This window comes from Trichosurus vulpecula, chromosome 1 (assembly GCF_011100635.1).
Source record: "Trichosurus vulpecula isolate mTriVul1 chromosome 1, mTriVul1.pri, whole genome shotgun sequence".
In the NCBI taxonomy this organism is placed as follows: Eukaryota; Metazoa; Chordata; class Mammalia; order Diprotodontia; family Phalangeridae; genus Trichosurus; species Trichosurus vulpecula.
Genome location: NC_050573.1, coordinates 412,181,284 through 412,197,306, shown reverse-complemented (window position 1 = coordinate 412,197,306; position 16,023 = coordinate 412,181,284). Strand labels below are relative to the sequence as shown.

The following is a 16,023-nucleotide window of genomic DNA, read 5'->3' as shown; positions in this document are numbered from 1 at the left end:
GCTACACTGTATATAGCTGATCATTAATTAAGCCAAAGTATAACACATTAGGTCTATAGAAATTCAAAGTAAACCTAACAGTCATGCAAAATAAGGTATCAGTGTGTTCCTATATTGTTCCTTCTGAGGGATCACTGCAGGAATGTTTTTTAAGTAAACCAAGTTACCTGAAGGGGGAAATATAGACCACCTTAAGGAAGGAAGGGGTGGGAGAGGAGGAGATTCCTTTTTTTTTTTTTAAAGACCAATCTTGCATAGGATCTTGCATAGAATGAGAATAGAATCAGGCACTTCTTAGACTAATTGAATAGAAATAGAGAGAGAGAGAGAGAGAGAGAGAGAGACAGAGACAGAGAGAGACAGAGAGAGAAGAGAATCAAGGTATGGCACCGTGTCTCACCACCATGTTGGTTTTCTTTAATTAAACTCAATCTTGATTCATCCCACGCGGCAGCATGAAGTGCTATCTATCACTTTATCCGGCTTTATAGGTGTTTATTCTGACTCATATCAATCCTGCCATAGGCCTGTTTGGCACTAGGAAACAAAATGGGAAATTCTCTAGGCAACCCTCCATCCAACCCCATCACCTCCCAGCCCCCAGAATATCCCTGCTGAATAATGATTCTCTTTCCATCAGAGAACCTGGAATATGGTAGAGAGTTTCTAGATTTATAGAATACTAAAAAATCTACACATTTTGTTTGTCATACAGTGACCCCTCAGAAAGGTCAGTGTGTTCAGATCTGCCTTTTCCCGCGGTCCTGCCCTCTCAGCTGCCCAGTGTGTTTTTATTACATAGCTTCAAACTCATTTATTCTCTGCTTCGTATTTCCCGGCCGAATCTGCCTCAGAGTCTTGTACTTGTCTGGTCCTTGTCTCACGTTCTTGTTGTGAATGATGTCATTGTGGGGCCTCTTGTTTTCATCCCTGGCCTGGGACAGCTAGTTTGTCAATGTCTGCAGCTGCCTCTGCACACGCTCTTTCTTCTCGGCCTCAGTGATACGTTTCTCTTCGTCTCGGTAGTCCATAATGCCCTCCCTGGAGAACTCGGCGTTGTAGCCGCTGTACTCGGTCCCTTCATCCTGCAAGTTTTCGTGCGGGTGATAATTGCCAGGCTCGTACACAGGAGGCGGAGGGGCGGTCATCACCTGTTGAAGCTCTTCCTTGGTCTTGACAAGATCATCTTGGGCTTCCCTGGCTCTGAGCTGCCATTCTTCGACCTCATCCTCTTAACGCCTCCTGGCTTCTTCTAGGAGAGCAATCTTGGCGGTGTATTCAGCAAGTTCTGCAGCCAGATGCTCCTGGCTCTTTATCTGATCCACAGCTTGTCTCTCCGGGTCTTCTTTCCCTCCAAGAGCAGCCACACAGTCAACCTCGAGAAACTCGACCTCTTCTTGGGCTCGTTTCCTGTCTTCTTCCAGCTGACTGGCTTTCCGAATTCAATCGGAGAGCTCTTTTTCTGCTTTCTTGGTCTTCTGCTCATAGTCCTGAAGCTTCAGCATCAGCTCCTCCTTCTGTCCAAACATCTGCTCCTTCTCTCGTTCAACAGTCTCTCTTCTCGTCTTTTCGATTTCCAACTGTTGCCTTTCCGTTTGTTTCTGGTGCTTCTCCTCACGTGCTTGGGCTTTCATGTGCTGTACCTCAATGGCATCTGGCTTCCTACGGCAAACGTACAGCTTATGGTTCCCCAAGCAAAGCTGAAGGATCCGCTTATTAATCCGGAGATGAGATGCATAAAATACAAAGTCAGGTGCCTTCTTGTCGATGGGTTTAATCACAAACTTTTTGTCATTGAAAGAGATATTTCTGATTTCGCTCCAAGGGAAGCCAGACTTTGGGGTCAGTTTGTCATCTTTCTCATAAATATTCAGTCCAAGGGCATCCACTCCGAGCCAAAGGTCCGTTTCTTTTTTTGTTTGTTTGTTTGTTTTTTATCTCAAAATAATTGAGCCCATGCATCTCCAAGTCCTGAGCAATCTTCAAATAACTCTGACATAGCATTATCTTTCAGCATCTCATGGTGTTCAGCATGCCACAGCTGGATCCGATCATGCCCCTGCTCTCTGGAGACCTTGTGCTGGTCCATTACTCTCTGCGGGATCAAACGTTTGGAGCTGAGGTATCCAGCCTTGTGCTCATCTTTATTATACTCACCAAACTTGGCTTGAACGGCATAGGACCCAAGGAGCACTGCAGTCTGATTCATCACTGAGGATTCCATCTTTTACTTGTAGGAAGGACAGCTTCTGGGCAATGTCCTGGATCGGTTCCTCGGGTACATCCTCTGGGTAGAATTTGGTGCGGAATTTGAACTGGAGGGGGTTCTCCTTTCGGACTTCTTGGGCAGAGACCTTTTTATCAAGCTTCAACTAGGTTGGAAATCCTTTATTGTCTACATTTTGGAGGCCAAATTGCCATACTTCACGAAGGCCAATGGTCTTAACCAGCTGGTCAAAGAGGGGCTTCCCAGTGGTGTTGGGCTGGATGGCAAACTCCAGCTCTGCATCCATGGTAGTAACACGGACATTGAATGGTTTCGGCATTTTCCATTCCTGATGTGTTCCTTAATATCCCTCCAAACAAAGCTTTCATGCAAAGAGTTAGTTCTCTTCTTTCCCCCCCGAGCGGTGCAAGCTCAGCCTGGCTTGGGCAGTCAGCGGCCTAGTGAGCCTCTCCCCCTGGCTACTGCAGCAACTCTGCTGCTGGGCCCCGGGTGGGCAGGCTGGGGGTGGTGGTGGGGGTGGTGGTGGTGGTGGTGGTGAATGACGCGCCCGGCCCTGCCCCGCTCCTCTCTCCAGAGTTGTGCCTACTAATCTTAATAGCAGTAGTATACCACACTTAAAAATCATGACATTCATTCAATTCTGAGAATTTACTACTGAATTTTCCCTCACAAACCTTGCTAATCTAATGAACAATCAAGTCATATGATTTGTGTACACTCGTTAATTAAAACACACTTTGCATTCAATTATTGTTTTATTAGGAGCTCTCATTGATTGCAAGGGATTTGAATGTTTAAATAGCCACCCCAACTGGCAGTAGTTTAGTGAGAAGTGTTTTCTTCATGCGAGAAAGCATGTTTTATGTTTGCTGGCACAGAACAGCTTTTACCTGATTAACTAATCAAGTCAAGAACTGAAGGAATTCTTGATTCCAGAAGATGGCTGTTCATTATGTTGTCTATATTTTTACTGAATACTGAAACAAGATTGTAAGTTAGAAGGGATGCTGGACTTGGAGTCAGGAAGACCAGAAGTCAAATCCTACCTATGAAATTTACTAGCTGTGTGATTCTGGGCAAGTTATTTAACTTCTAGTGCCTTGGTTGCCTCATCTATAAAATGAAGAAGTTGTTACTCCTGTGTTACATAGTACACATGTGGAAAATATATAATGTACATACATATTACACAATACACATACATACACATATATATCCATATATTTATATCTACGTATCTATAAATCTCTATGTCTATGCATAGACATAGATATAAATACAGATAGGCATATATATATATATATATATATATACACATTGGTTCTTCAAAAGTCTTTCTTCCTGTATTTGGTAAGGAGGTTTGTCTGGTAGACTTGGGAAAAAAAAAACAACCCCATTCCCATTTTAGGAATACTACATCACTTTGAATACTACATCATTAAAAATAAATATTTTTCATACCAAAATCTATACCGTGCCTTCTGTAGTGGACCTAACAAAACCTTAGCTGTTAGAATTAATTTCCCATACTAATGTCTGATTTAATATCAAGAAATGATTTAGGTACAGAAGAAAATTAAAATATATATATATATTTCTTTTCTAATCTGTAATCTAATCTATTTTTTAGAAGTATAATGACATAGAAAAATTCAGAAGACCTGAGTTGACCCTTATAAGATATGTTTAACCCTTTTTAATCTTAGCTTCTTTATATGTAAGAGGAAATGATCACAACTACATTATTTACTTCACAAGGTTTTACTGAAGATCCTTTGAAATATTGTATGTAAATATTTGACCTACATCAAACCAGATAAATGTGGGTTATTTCCAAATGATGTTTAATGTTAGGTGTAAAATGTATAAGATAAGACAGTAGAATTAGTACAATGTTTTTATTCTAAATCTGTCTCAATCTTTTTGTTTCTCTGTCTCTCCCTCCTTTTATTCTCTTATTCTTAAATATTTCACTTTTCTTTGATCTCTTCAATCCAAAAATCTCTCTCCCCAACAGTTACATTTCCACTCAGATTTCAACCTTCATTTCTAATTTTATTGGCATGTTGATTACATTGAAAAACAAAGAATGAAAAAGATTTTTAGCAGTTCCCTTTTTTATGTTTTATCCTTTTTATGTTCCTTTGATCCCAATTTCCTAACATTTTACCCATAGTTAGTGAGACAGATATAATGACTTTTAAAGCATTGCCCTGTGTCTGATATCTACTGGTAGGACCATTTCCTATACCATTCTGAATTCCTAACTTACTCTGGAAATCCGAATAGAATAGAAGCTAGAATATACTAAAATTCTGTGAAGTTTTAGCACTATGTCAGTAGAGTTGTGTTCTAATCCTGACTCAGTTATTTTTTTTAATTTTTATTACTATTTTTTTCGGGGGCGAAGGCAGGGCAATTGGGGTTAAATGACTTGCCCAAGGTCACACAGCTAGTAAGTGTGTCAAGTGTCTGAGGCCAGATTTGAACTCAGGCCCTCCCAACTCCAGGGCTGATGCTGTGCTCACTGTGTCACCTAGCTGCCCCCTGACTCAGTTATTAAGTAGTTAAGAGACCCTAAAGTAATTCACTTAGCTTTTATGTGGGGCAAAATCCTCATCTCTCAATGGAGATAATAATAAATGTCACATCTAGTTAAAATATTTATTGTGTAATTTAAAAGAGAAAATGTGTTACATATTTTGAAAAAGTCAAAGTACTATAGAAATGAAAGTGAGGCATTAGTAACCAAAATTATTTATAAAACAAAGAAGAGAGAGATAAACATGTTTAATATCTTAATGGACATGCAGCTCACATAGATTTTATTATTGGGTTTGATGGCAAATATGCTTATACTTGTTCAATTTTGCTCTTAAAATCTGAAAATATCATTTGGAAATGAAAAACACCTTGTGGATAATTCCTTCCAGCACTCTGGTTAATGTATAATTGTTACCTAAAAAAGCATTAATATTAAAAAATAAAACAATCAGAGTTTCAAGGCTTTCATAAACTGGTAATTCTCAGAATATTTTTATAGTATTCTGCCTAAATTTTCCCTCTCCATTTCATTTTAGTATTTATATCCTCATATCCATTTATAGTAATTATATCCTTTTCAAGAGTGTACATTCTTCCTTACTTTATTATCTTTATACGTTTCTTTTCCCTGAGTAGACTTATTATATTGAGCTATTTTTCTGGGACTGCTTTAACATTTTGATTTATTGCCAACATTTCTATAATACTTTTTACCTCTCTTTATACTTTTGCCAGTCATTGTCTCACAATGATATTAATTGCTGAAAATACAAAATCAAGCCTTTTATCACTCATTCAGTTAAAAAAGTCACCATGGAGTATAGTTTTTGGTTTATGGCTACAGCAGTGCTTAATTTAGCAGTCATGAAATTATTTCATATTTATATATAACCAGGATGACATTAAGATATTATTTAGTCCTAGCAAGAGTGCCTTGAGTTTTTATCAGAGAATGCTTGAAATTACTGCTCATTCTTTTGGCTATAGACAATGATTTTCCCTCCCCTCCCTAACCCTACCCCAACCCTCATGCCCCTAATGGCATGATTTGAAAGAGCACTTAAACTGCTAACACTATTTTTATACGTTGAGTAAAGAGATTTTCTTAATCTGTCCTATTTTAAAAATGATATGGCCATGTGACCTAGGGATTTATGTGTCTAAACACATTATAGTAATTAACCTTCCTGCCAAGATGAAGCCTCTGCATCTTAAACCTACCGAAGCTAGGAGGTGTTGAATTTTCAGCATGTGTGTGGACAAAGACTAATGATCTAATTATCATTTCTTGTAAGCACATTGTCTCTATGTACAGCTAGTGCTAGAAAAAGTATAAAACTGAGATCCCCAGTGCATTCACCTTCACTCCTGCCCCCCTCCCCCCAGAATTGGCACCGGAAATAATAAAAGATTAAAAATAGAAAATAACACTGTAAGACTCAGGATGTTACACTACAGAGGCTACTTAACTGATGACAAAGCCAATTACTTCATCTGCTTCTCTTTATCACCATCCTCTGAAACCTACAAAAACTTTGTTCTCCCACTTTAAGTATTGGCCTTGATCATTCAGCTAACACCATTCAAATGTTTATGGAAATGCTATTCTATCCAACCAGTAAAAACTCAAATAAATGCTGTCTCTGTATTCCTGTTTTAATGCAGTTTTTTCAAAAATTGAAATTTGATATAAAACAGACATTTTTATAAAAAAAAAACTGAATAGTTATAGGTATTTTTTTCCTGATGGAAGGAGTACATGAACTCTCATATTTGTGCCCAATCTTATCCTGTTTATTGTTGTTGTTGTTGCCACCTTCCTTTTGAATCTTATTTTCAGTTATAGGTGTTTTTTTAAAACTATATTCATTATCTTCTCTCTCAGAAGAAACAAACTAGACAGGTGATTACAGGCATCCAAAGTAATACAAAAGCTAATTAGCTAGCAAAAGGAATCTGTTTCATGGTGCAGGTTTCATACTATCTACTTGCATGGTATCCGTATCTTGTCTTCTCTACCCTCTACATATGAAGCATCTGGGTCTGAATGAATGAATAAGTCAGCCTGTAGGAGAATGTTCCTTGTTGTAATGGCTTTGGGTGACACCCAAAGGCTTTTCCAAATTCCCCAGCTCAAGACCACCCAAATTACTATATAGTTTTATAGGAATCAGAGTTGGAAGGGATCTGAGAAATAGTCTGATAACAAATCCTGTTTTTTCATCATGCGAAAAGAGAGCCCATGCAATTGAAGAGACTTTTTCAATGTCACACAGCTAATATGACTCTCACTGATCTGTTTGCCTCTTCCCAAGATTCCACTATTGCAGAATATATGTGCACACATACACACATGTGCACACATATACACGAATGCAACACATATGTAACACACGTATTTACATGCACACATGTATACACATGGGTACATACACATGCAATACATATACATGCATATACACATACATATGCACAATGCATACTTACATACATGCATATGTATATATAAAATAGCCATACCTATGCCTTCTTCCTTGTTTAGGAACTCCCTGGTGGGGAAACTCCCTGTACTGATGCATGTCAGTAAGTCTTGTATAATTTGTAGTCTTAGAAAGTTGCCTGGAACATTAAGAGGTTAAGTGAACTCAAGCCTCCTAACTGTAAAGCACTCTCTAAACGTTATGACATGCTGCCTCTCTTGAGACTGTTTATTATATTTTAGGATTTCAAATAATCTATGAAGCCTTTCTGGACTTTCTAAACTAGTCATCAGACAACAAACACACTCCATAGGTTGGCCCATTCTCCAAACCTTTCCAATAAATGTGACACAAAAGATCTAAAAGTCTATGGCCATGCTATTAGGAAATCATGCCCTCTCTCCCACCTACCAGTTCAGTATGCAATTTATTTACTTTCTTCTTAAGGAGATTTTATTTTTTTTAAAAAACTAAATTTCTCTCCCTTCTACCTTCTCCCTGCTCATACTGAAACAAGAAAAAAAAACAAAACCCTTTAACAATATGTTTCCTCTTTAGGAAAATGCACTTTTAAAAAACATGTTATTTCATTTAATGATTGTCCTATTTTCTCAAATCTATTTTCTTTGATATCCCATTTGTTATAATTTCACCAAGTTTTGTGGATATATTTTTATACTTTCTGAATTTCATTTTTTTGTAATTTCTTATGATCTCAAAATAAAAACCAATCAATAGCCATATATAATACATATATGTATAATACATACATAAATATATATATATATATCTACATATAAAGTAAATTAACAGAATAATAAGGGTATTTCCTGTTTAAAATATTATCAACATTTTAAAAGTTTTTAAGTGTGACATTATAATTTAGGCTGGGGCTTATCTTTTTTAAATATCTCAAATGACAGAGAATGGCCTTCAAATTCTTGTTTCCTGAGACCCCCAGACGGTCTTAGTCTACCAATGCTAGTCACAGCTCCTTAAGAAAAGCCATTAGCACAGTTGTCTGATCAGCATGAGGATGGAATCCTCTGTAGATGCTGTACCTATTAAAGAGTCTGTCTTTGACACAAGTCCAATCACACTGATTACTTTGAGGCTCTGGCCTCTGAGACAGGGTGGCTGCCAAAACCATACTTATCAGTATCTGCAATAATAATAACATCCTCATCATGGTGATTTTCACATGGGGTAGTCAGCAGCAGTAGTACGGAGTAGGTTGTTGAATGAATAAATGAATGAATGAATAAGCGATCTTTCTGTATAGAACCTGTCACAGTGCCCTAATGTAACATGAGATTACTCAAATGCTAAGCAAAGCAGAGAAAAATTTATGACAAAAATTTAGGAGGAACTTTTGAGTCTCCAAGTATGTCTCTGCCTTGGGAATGCAGGCCTCTTTGGGAGGCACATTAACACTTTCAGGCCACTGGGGAGTCCATTTAGTAAATTACCAATGAAATACACTTAATTGTTCCCTAGGAAGTCTGAAGGTGTTAATATCACTCTCTAAGTACCTAACTTACTCTTAGGGTGTAACATAAAAACTTACAAAGTTAGGCTGATTTTTTAAAGCTAGAGACTATTATAGGAAAAAGGGGGGAGGGGGAGTTAGTAATAAGAAATAATAGTAATAAATAATAAGAAAGTGACCACTCAGAAAGTATTAAATTGATCCTCTACATCTCTGTGTTGACTGTGTTGTCATTTGGGAAGTTAAATGAGGTTTCTTGGCTATCAATTCAAAGTGCAGGCTATTCCCTTTGGAATCAAGCCCAGGTGTTGTAGAGATTTACCAGCTGTACTGTCATGCTAATGTAGATCTTCACCAAGACTAAGTGAGCCTGAGATGAAATCTGAACTTGTGAATTCCTAATTCCGTACTGTTCCAGGCATGTATGTGTTTGTAGGAGCACACAGAACTCTATGCTATTGAAAAGGACTACAAACAATCAAAGATGTTTCCACAATAAATGACAAAAACTAAAATTAAGAATAAAAGAAATCAGAAAAAGAAATTATGTGTTTTATTTGTGGGAGAAGAGAGGCTTTGTTCTTTTTTAGTAGAAAAATAAATAAGATGGCTTGCAATGATCATTTTTATTAAAAAAGGCAAGATTTTAAAACACCCACTATTTGACCATTAACATTTCAGTGTGCCACAGAATAATAACATCATGGTAATAAGGCTTCAGCACATTAGAGCTGTCTAAAAGGGGAATAGATTAATAAGGAGGTAGGACATTCTGCTTTGTGAGAGATTTTCAAAAGAATGTTGGATTGCTCTGTGTTAGAGATTTGTAGGGAGGTTTCTTGTATTGATACAGGTTGGATTAGGTGACTACTGAAGTCTTTTCCAATCCAGAGATTCCATGAGAATTGGGGATAGAATTAAATTTGATTCAACTCTATTTCATTCAATTTGCCAGACATTTATTCTTTCTTGTATACAGGGAACCATACTAAATATTAAGGGTGATAAAGCATTAAGTAAGACAGTCGCTGCCTTTTGGGTATTTGCAATCTAGTGAATGAATGAGAAAACATCTATTAAGTACTATTATATGTTAAGCACTATGATAAATAGGTAGGATACAAATAGAAAAGCGAGACAGTCGTAACTCTAAAGGAATTCACATTCTCAAAGACACAGAGAACAGCATGAACAAAGATGTTGAAGTAGAAACGTGAAGACAATGTTGTTAGGAAGCAGGAAGTCCATTTTGGTTAGAATATAGATTATATTGAAGGTCAGCTCTATGAGATAACATTAGAATAGTGGAAAGACCCCTGATTTTGGAAAGCTTGAAATGTTAAGCTAAGGAGTTTGAACTTTAATTAGGAGGTAATGAGGAGTTATTAAAAGGCTTTGAGAATAAGGATGATATGACCATGAAGGAAGAATTGCTCAAGAAACTTAAAGCTTGGTTTGGAGTGTACGAAGAATGAAGGTTGGAAGACCTTTTGTTGTTCAGTTATTTCAGTGGTGTCTGACTCTGTGACCCCATTTGGGATTTTCTTGTCAAAGATACGAGTATTTTGCCATTTTCTTCTGGTCACCCAGCTAGTAAGTGTTGGAGGTGGGATTTGAACTTAGGAAGATGAGTATTCCTGACTCCAGGCTGGGCACTCTAACCACTGTGCCACCTAGCTGTCTTAGGCATACCTATTAGGAAACATACAGTAGTCTAAGTGAGTAATGAGGGTGGTGATGATCGTAATAGGGAACACTTACAAGAACATGAGAGATACTGTGAAGGTAGAATTGGCAGGCAAAAAAAACCTGGTTAAATATGGGAAGTGAGGGAGAGGGAAGAGTGACAGATAATCCCCAGATTTTGAATATAGGAAAATTAATTAATGATTATAACACTGACATAAATCATAATTATAAAATGTTTTTGTATTTGCAGGGCCTAGGACAGTGATGGGCACATAGGAGATATTTAATAAATGCTTGTTATTTGAAGAGGAGGTTATTTTGGGGAAAGAACATTAGATTTGAAAGCAGAGCTTTTATGTTAGAATTTCATCCATGTCACTTTGAGCAAAATACATTTTCCCTCTCAGAGTCTCAGGTCCATGCAAAATGCAAGAGTTGACTTAATCTTTAAAGTCCCTTTTAGCTCCAAAATATATGATCTGATATTAAACTCAGTTTTGGATTTGTTTAATTTGTGATACAAGTGACACACCAGACAAAGATGTCCTGAGGCCATATGTATGTGGGTCTGGAGCTTGGAAGAGAGGTCTGGGCTGAACAAATAAGTTGGGAAGTTATTTACACATAGGCAATAGTTAAAGCCCTAAAACATAATGATGAAAATAACCAATGACAGAATCTTGTAGAATACTTAACTTAATTGTGTTGAGAAGAGAACAATTATTCTATTTCTCATAGAAATAATTTTATCCAACATTTTTATTGTTTGTTGCTTTCCTATTCATGTATTATTACTTTGCTATATAACTTTATAGGGATACCTTGGTAAATGCTTAGTTGGAAACTGGAATTTTTAACTATAAAAAATGTGATTGAAAAAAGTAACAATATTATGGGTATCAGGGTTTTAATCTGTCCTAATAACTGATTCAATATATGTATATATTTGAGTGTATATAAATGTATATGCATTTATATATTCTTAGATTTATACTGATAATTTTATGTCATTTTCACATCTGAATATATCCTTCTTCCAACTGAGCTATCCCTTGTAATGAAAAACACACAAAGAAAAAAATCAACGAAATGAACAATTATACATCCTTTGTATCCTATAGTATACGAAATATTTCGTAGCTGTTCCTGTAAGTCTGAAAAAAAGGAAGGTAAAAGGAGAGAGAAAGAAATGGAAGGTTATGAATAAATAGATTTCTCTGATTTATTTTATAATCTGGATAGGATACTAAGAACTAAATGCTTAATTACTGAAGCAAATTACGCAATTCCATTAGTTTATAAAGGAAGATCAGAATATAGCCCTTGATTGCATTAGAAATGATGATGAGAATTAATGTAATGTAAAGTAATGAGTTGATTGGCAGACTGAGGTGTGTTATTATTTACTTGTGTAGCACACTATAGCCTGCCATCTGATCTCCATGTAGGTACATGTTGAAAATAAGTAATTTATTTCTAAACCCTGCTGTATTTATATCTTTAGCACCCAGCACAGTGCTTGACACATGGTAGATGCTTGTTGATTGACTGACTGAAGACCTCATTCCATGTTGAAATCTACTCACTTGTCAGTCCTCTTTGGATCCATTCATTCAATAAATTCTTTTCTTTTTTTTTTAGTTTTTTTTTTTTGGCAGGGCAATTGGGATTAAGTAACTTGCCCAAGGTCACACAGCTAGTGCATGTGTCAAGTGTCTGAGGTCTTATTTGAACTCAGGTCCTCCTGACTCCAGGGCCGGTGCTCTACTCACTGCGCCACCTAGCTGCCCCCATTCAATAAATTCTAAGCCTAGTTGTGTTGTCATTCTGTCTTCATCTCTCTGCCTTGTCCAAAAGGTTATTGCAAGACAGACATTGTCAAAGCCATGCTGAAATCCAGATATACCCTAATTGGGACATTTCTGATCTATCTTTCATAACAGTAACTCTGCCAGAAAAAGAAATGATGTTAGTTTCACATGCTTTATTGAACCCATGTTGACTCATAGTGATCACAGCTATCTTTTCTAAATGCTTACAGAGTATCAATTTAATACACTGTTATAGGATATTGATTGTGGCTAAGAATTGGTTGACATCAAGCTCGTTGACCTATAATTTTCAGGATCTATCTCATTTCCCCTTACAAAAAATGTAGGTAAAATTTTCTTGTGTTCATTCTTATGCATGCCTCTCTTATTTTCCTCAGTTCCACAAAGGTCACTAAGAGAGTTGTGCAATCATATTTTTCCCCTCATAAATATGTGATTTGAATTCATGCAGGGCAGCTTGCAGTTCAGTCACCAAATAAAGCTCAACACCATTTCACTGTATATTACTAAACGTGCTAATGACTAACCATGGCCTGAGAGAACATTAGTGGTCATTTGAGAAAAAAGTCAATAGTTGAAAGGAATTTCTGATTAACTTTTAATTAACTAGAAATGTAAGTTAATCAGAATACCCTATTCTTCAAGTATTTTTTAAAATTGAATTGTCCACAAATTAAACATCTCAAATTTGTGCTGAATTTAGAGGAAATAATCTATAAATAGAATGATTAGTACTGTTTTCAATATTCAATTTCTCTTTCCTGAGGGAAACAAATTTGCAAACCAGAGACTGGGGTAGACAGTCTTAACCATGAACTTATTTTTCACAGAAATGCAACACTGCTAACATAGAAGTCCTATGATTCCTAGTACTCAGAATGAGAGCTAGTATTTACCCTATATATGAGATATCTTCTGTGTGTACCTATTCCCCACCATTTTTTATTTAGCTTATAATAATGGCACCAAAAATGAGTTCAACATAGCCCTATTGCCAATGTCATAAAAGTCAGATGATAACTACAGCAGACCATTAATTCTCATTTACCTCTTAGCTTCTTTCCTAACCTTCTGGCCTCTTCCCCATTTTCACCAATGGCCTTCTAATTTTGTAAAAGCCTCCTCCACTGCAGCCCTTCCTCTGATTGTTAAATTCCTGGGACTTCTATTTCATGAAGAGCTCAAGATATCAAAATTCAATTCTCTCTCTGCTCTGCTCTTGACTCTCTAGACTTTTCTACCTTGCTCTAGCAAGGGATTCCCTACCCCCTCTACCTCTACCTCCATTTTCTAGCTTTCCTTTGTGTTATCTTCTGTCATTAGAATGTAAGCTTCTTGGGGAAAACAGATTCCTTTTTTTATTATATTCACATTGACAGAAGTTAGCACAGTGCTTAGCACATACTATCTAAGAAAAGTACAAGAGGCAGAGGTAGTATAAGACCTATGTTTCTGAATACTTTGCGATTGGATATAATTATTTATCTCATATGTGGTATTTTCTGTGTGTATATAATTTCCTGATTTTTTTAGTTTGCTGAGCATGAATTCAATATGGTGTGGAAAATCTGTACTGCCCAGAACTTTCTGTTACTTTCATTTATTTACCTCCATACTCAATTCTTTGAGTTTGGGTTGAACAACCATGGAAACTACTGATCTTACTCTTGCACTGAGGCCAAGTTCAATTATCAAAGGATTTTGGAGACTGTGGTCTCTGATCAACTGGCTTATCCTGCATCATGTGACAGTCAAAACTCCAGGCGTTATATAAAGTCTCTTCCCCTCTGTGTTACTCATCCTAAATCATATCTTTATCTTCACAACTCCAGTTTCTTCAATTATTCCTCTTCTCCCAACACTTTCTTCTTTTAACTATCTGAACTCAATGATGACATTTTTTGTCCATTAAATCTCTTGTCCTTATCATGTCTTACCAAATCTCAACCCCTGCTTTTCCTATCATCTACCTTCTCTACTTTTACTCACATATTACCAAACATTGGTTGAAAAAGTCATGCAATATTGCTAAAAATTTGTATTTTCTAATCTCAATTAAACCCTCACTATTGCATGAAAATTATGTTTTCTTTCCTGGTTGACTATCCTCCCGACATCCCCTATATCAATCTGACTCTTTTCTTCTTAAGCCCACTATAATACCTCTACCATTATTGTTGTTCCTCCTTTCTTCTGGAAGTGTACCAATGAAGGGTGATGTCTTGCCTTATGCATATTATCAGCAGAGTAAAATTAAGGTCATAAAAAGCTCCCCCTGCTTTACTTTCTGGAATCCCCTCTGCATTATCTTTTCTAATCCAATGATTTTTTCTTAGTCTTTATTTTATGTGAGCTCTCTGTTGCTTTTGAGATATTGCTCCTACTGCTTGCAAGTCTCTTCTTCATTGACTTCTCTAACTGTTTTCTCAGACAACAACTACATGATCCTGAGTAAGTCTTTTAACCTTAGTCTCTGTTTCCTTATCTGTAAAATGGGAATAATAAAAACATCTACCTTTGTGGGTTGGTATGAGGATCAAACAGCATAATACGTGCAAATTTCTTTTTAAATCTCAAATGCTTTATAAACCTTATTTGTTGTTGTTGTTAGTTGGTTCTGTTACTTTATTGGCTATCTCCTAATTTTTCTTTGCTAGATCATCATTTATCTTTTGCATAGATTCTCCAAAGGCTCACTTCAATGTCCTGTTTTTATATATCCTTTCTTTCTTAGTGAAGTCTTCCACAACCATGTATTCTGTTATCATCTCTATGCAAATGATTGGTTTTATATATGTATATATATATATATATATATGTGTGTGTGTGTGTATGTATGTATACGTGTGTGTATACACACATAAATACATACACACATACACACATACATATATGTATAAACACATTCAGCTTTAATTTCTTTCCTGAATTCTATTCTTGTATTGACAAATGCATATTGAGCATGTCTTCTTGAATGTTTCATTGGCATTTCAAACTCAGTATGTCCAAAATATAACTTAACTTTGCCTTAAATCGGGTCTTTCTCCAATATTCCCATCTTTTTCTTTCATACACCACCATTTTGACTCACCTAATTTTACAAACACAGAACCATCCTTGACTCTTTATCTCCTTTACACTCCAATGTCCACCTAGCTGTTAAGTCTTGCTGATTATACCTCAATAACATCTCTTATTTGCCTCCACTTACATGATCAGATAGTTAAGACATCATTACCACTTACCTGGATTAGTATAATAATTTCCTAATTGGGCTCTTTCTTTCTAATATTTTTCCTCTTTAATCTATCCCTCATACGGCCACCAAAAGTCTTTCTGAAACTTATTACTAACAATCATTTCATTCCTCTATTCAAGAATCTGTAGTGTAGCTTTTCGTGTCTAGGATAAAATGCAAACTTTTCAGTTTGTCATTTCAAGCTCCTTACAATCTTTGTTCTGCCTCCCTTACCATGCTAATTTTGTATTATTTCCTTCATACCCTCTATGTTAAAGCCCAATGGGAGCTATTCCCCAAACTCATTTCTAAACCTGAGATTCCATCCCATATGTCTCTGTCATTGCATAGATTTTCCTCCATTTACTTATTACTCACCCCGACCTCTTGAAATCCTTTTTTCCTTCCAAATTCAGGTCAAATGCCAACTCCTCTGTAAATCTTTTTCTCACATCCCAATTTGATAGTGCTCTGCTCTTCCAAGTTTCTGCAAGAAAAAAAACAACCTTTTTAATATCAAAATT

The 16,023-nt window shown here is 36.4% G+C and overlaps 1 pseudogene; it reads right to left on the bottom strand.

The window, feature by feature from the left end:
- Positions 1–794: 794 nt before the first annotated feature.
- Positions 795–2,546, bottom strand: LOC118834260 (annotated as a pseudogene).
- Positions 2,547–16,023: the final 13,477 nt, after the last annotated feature.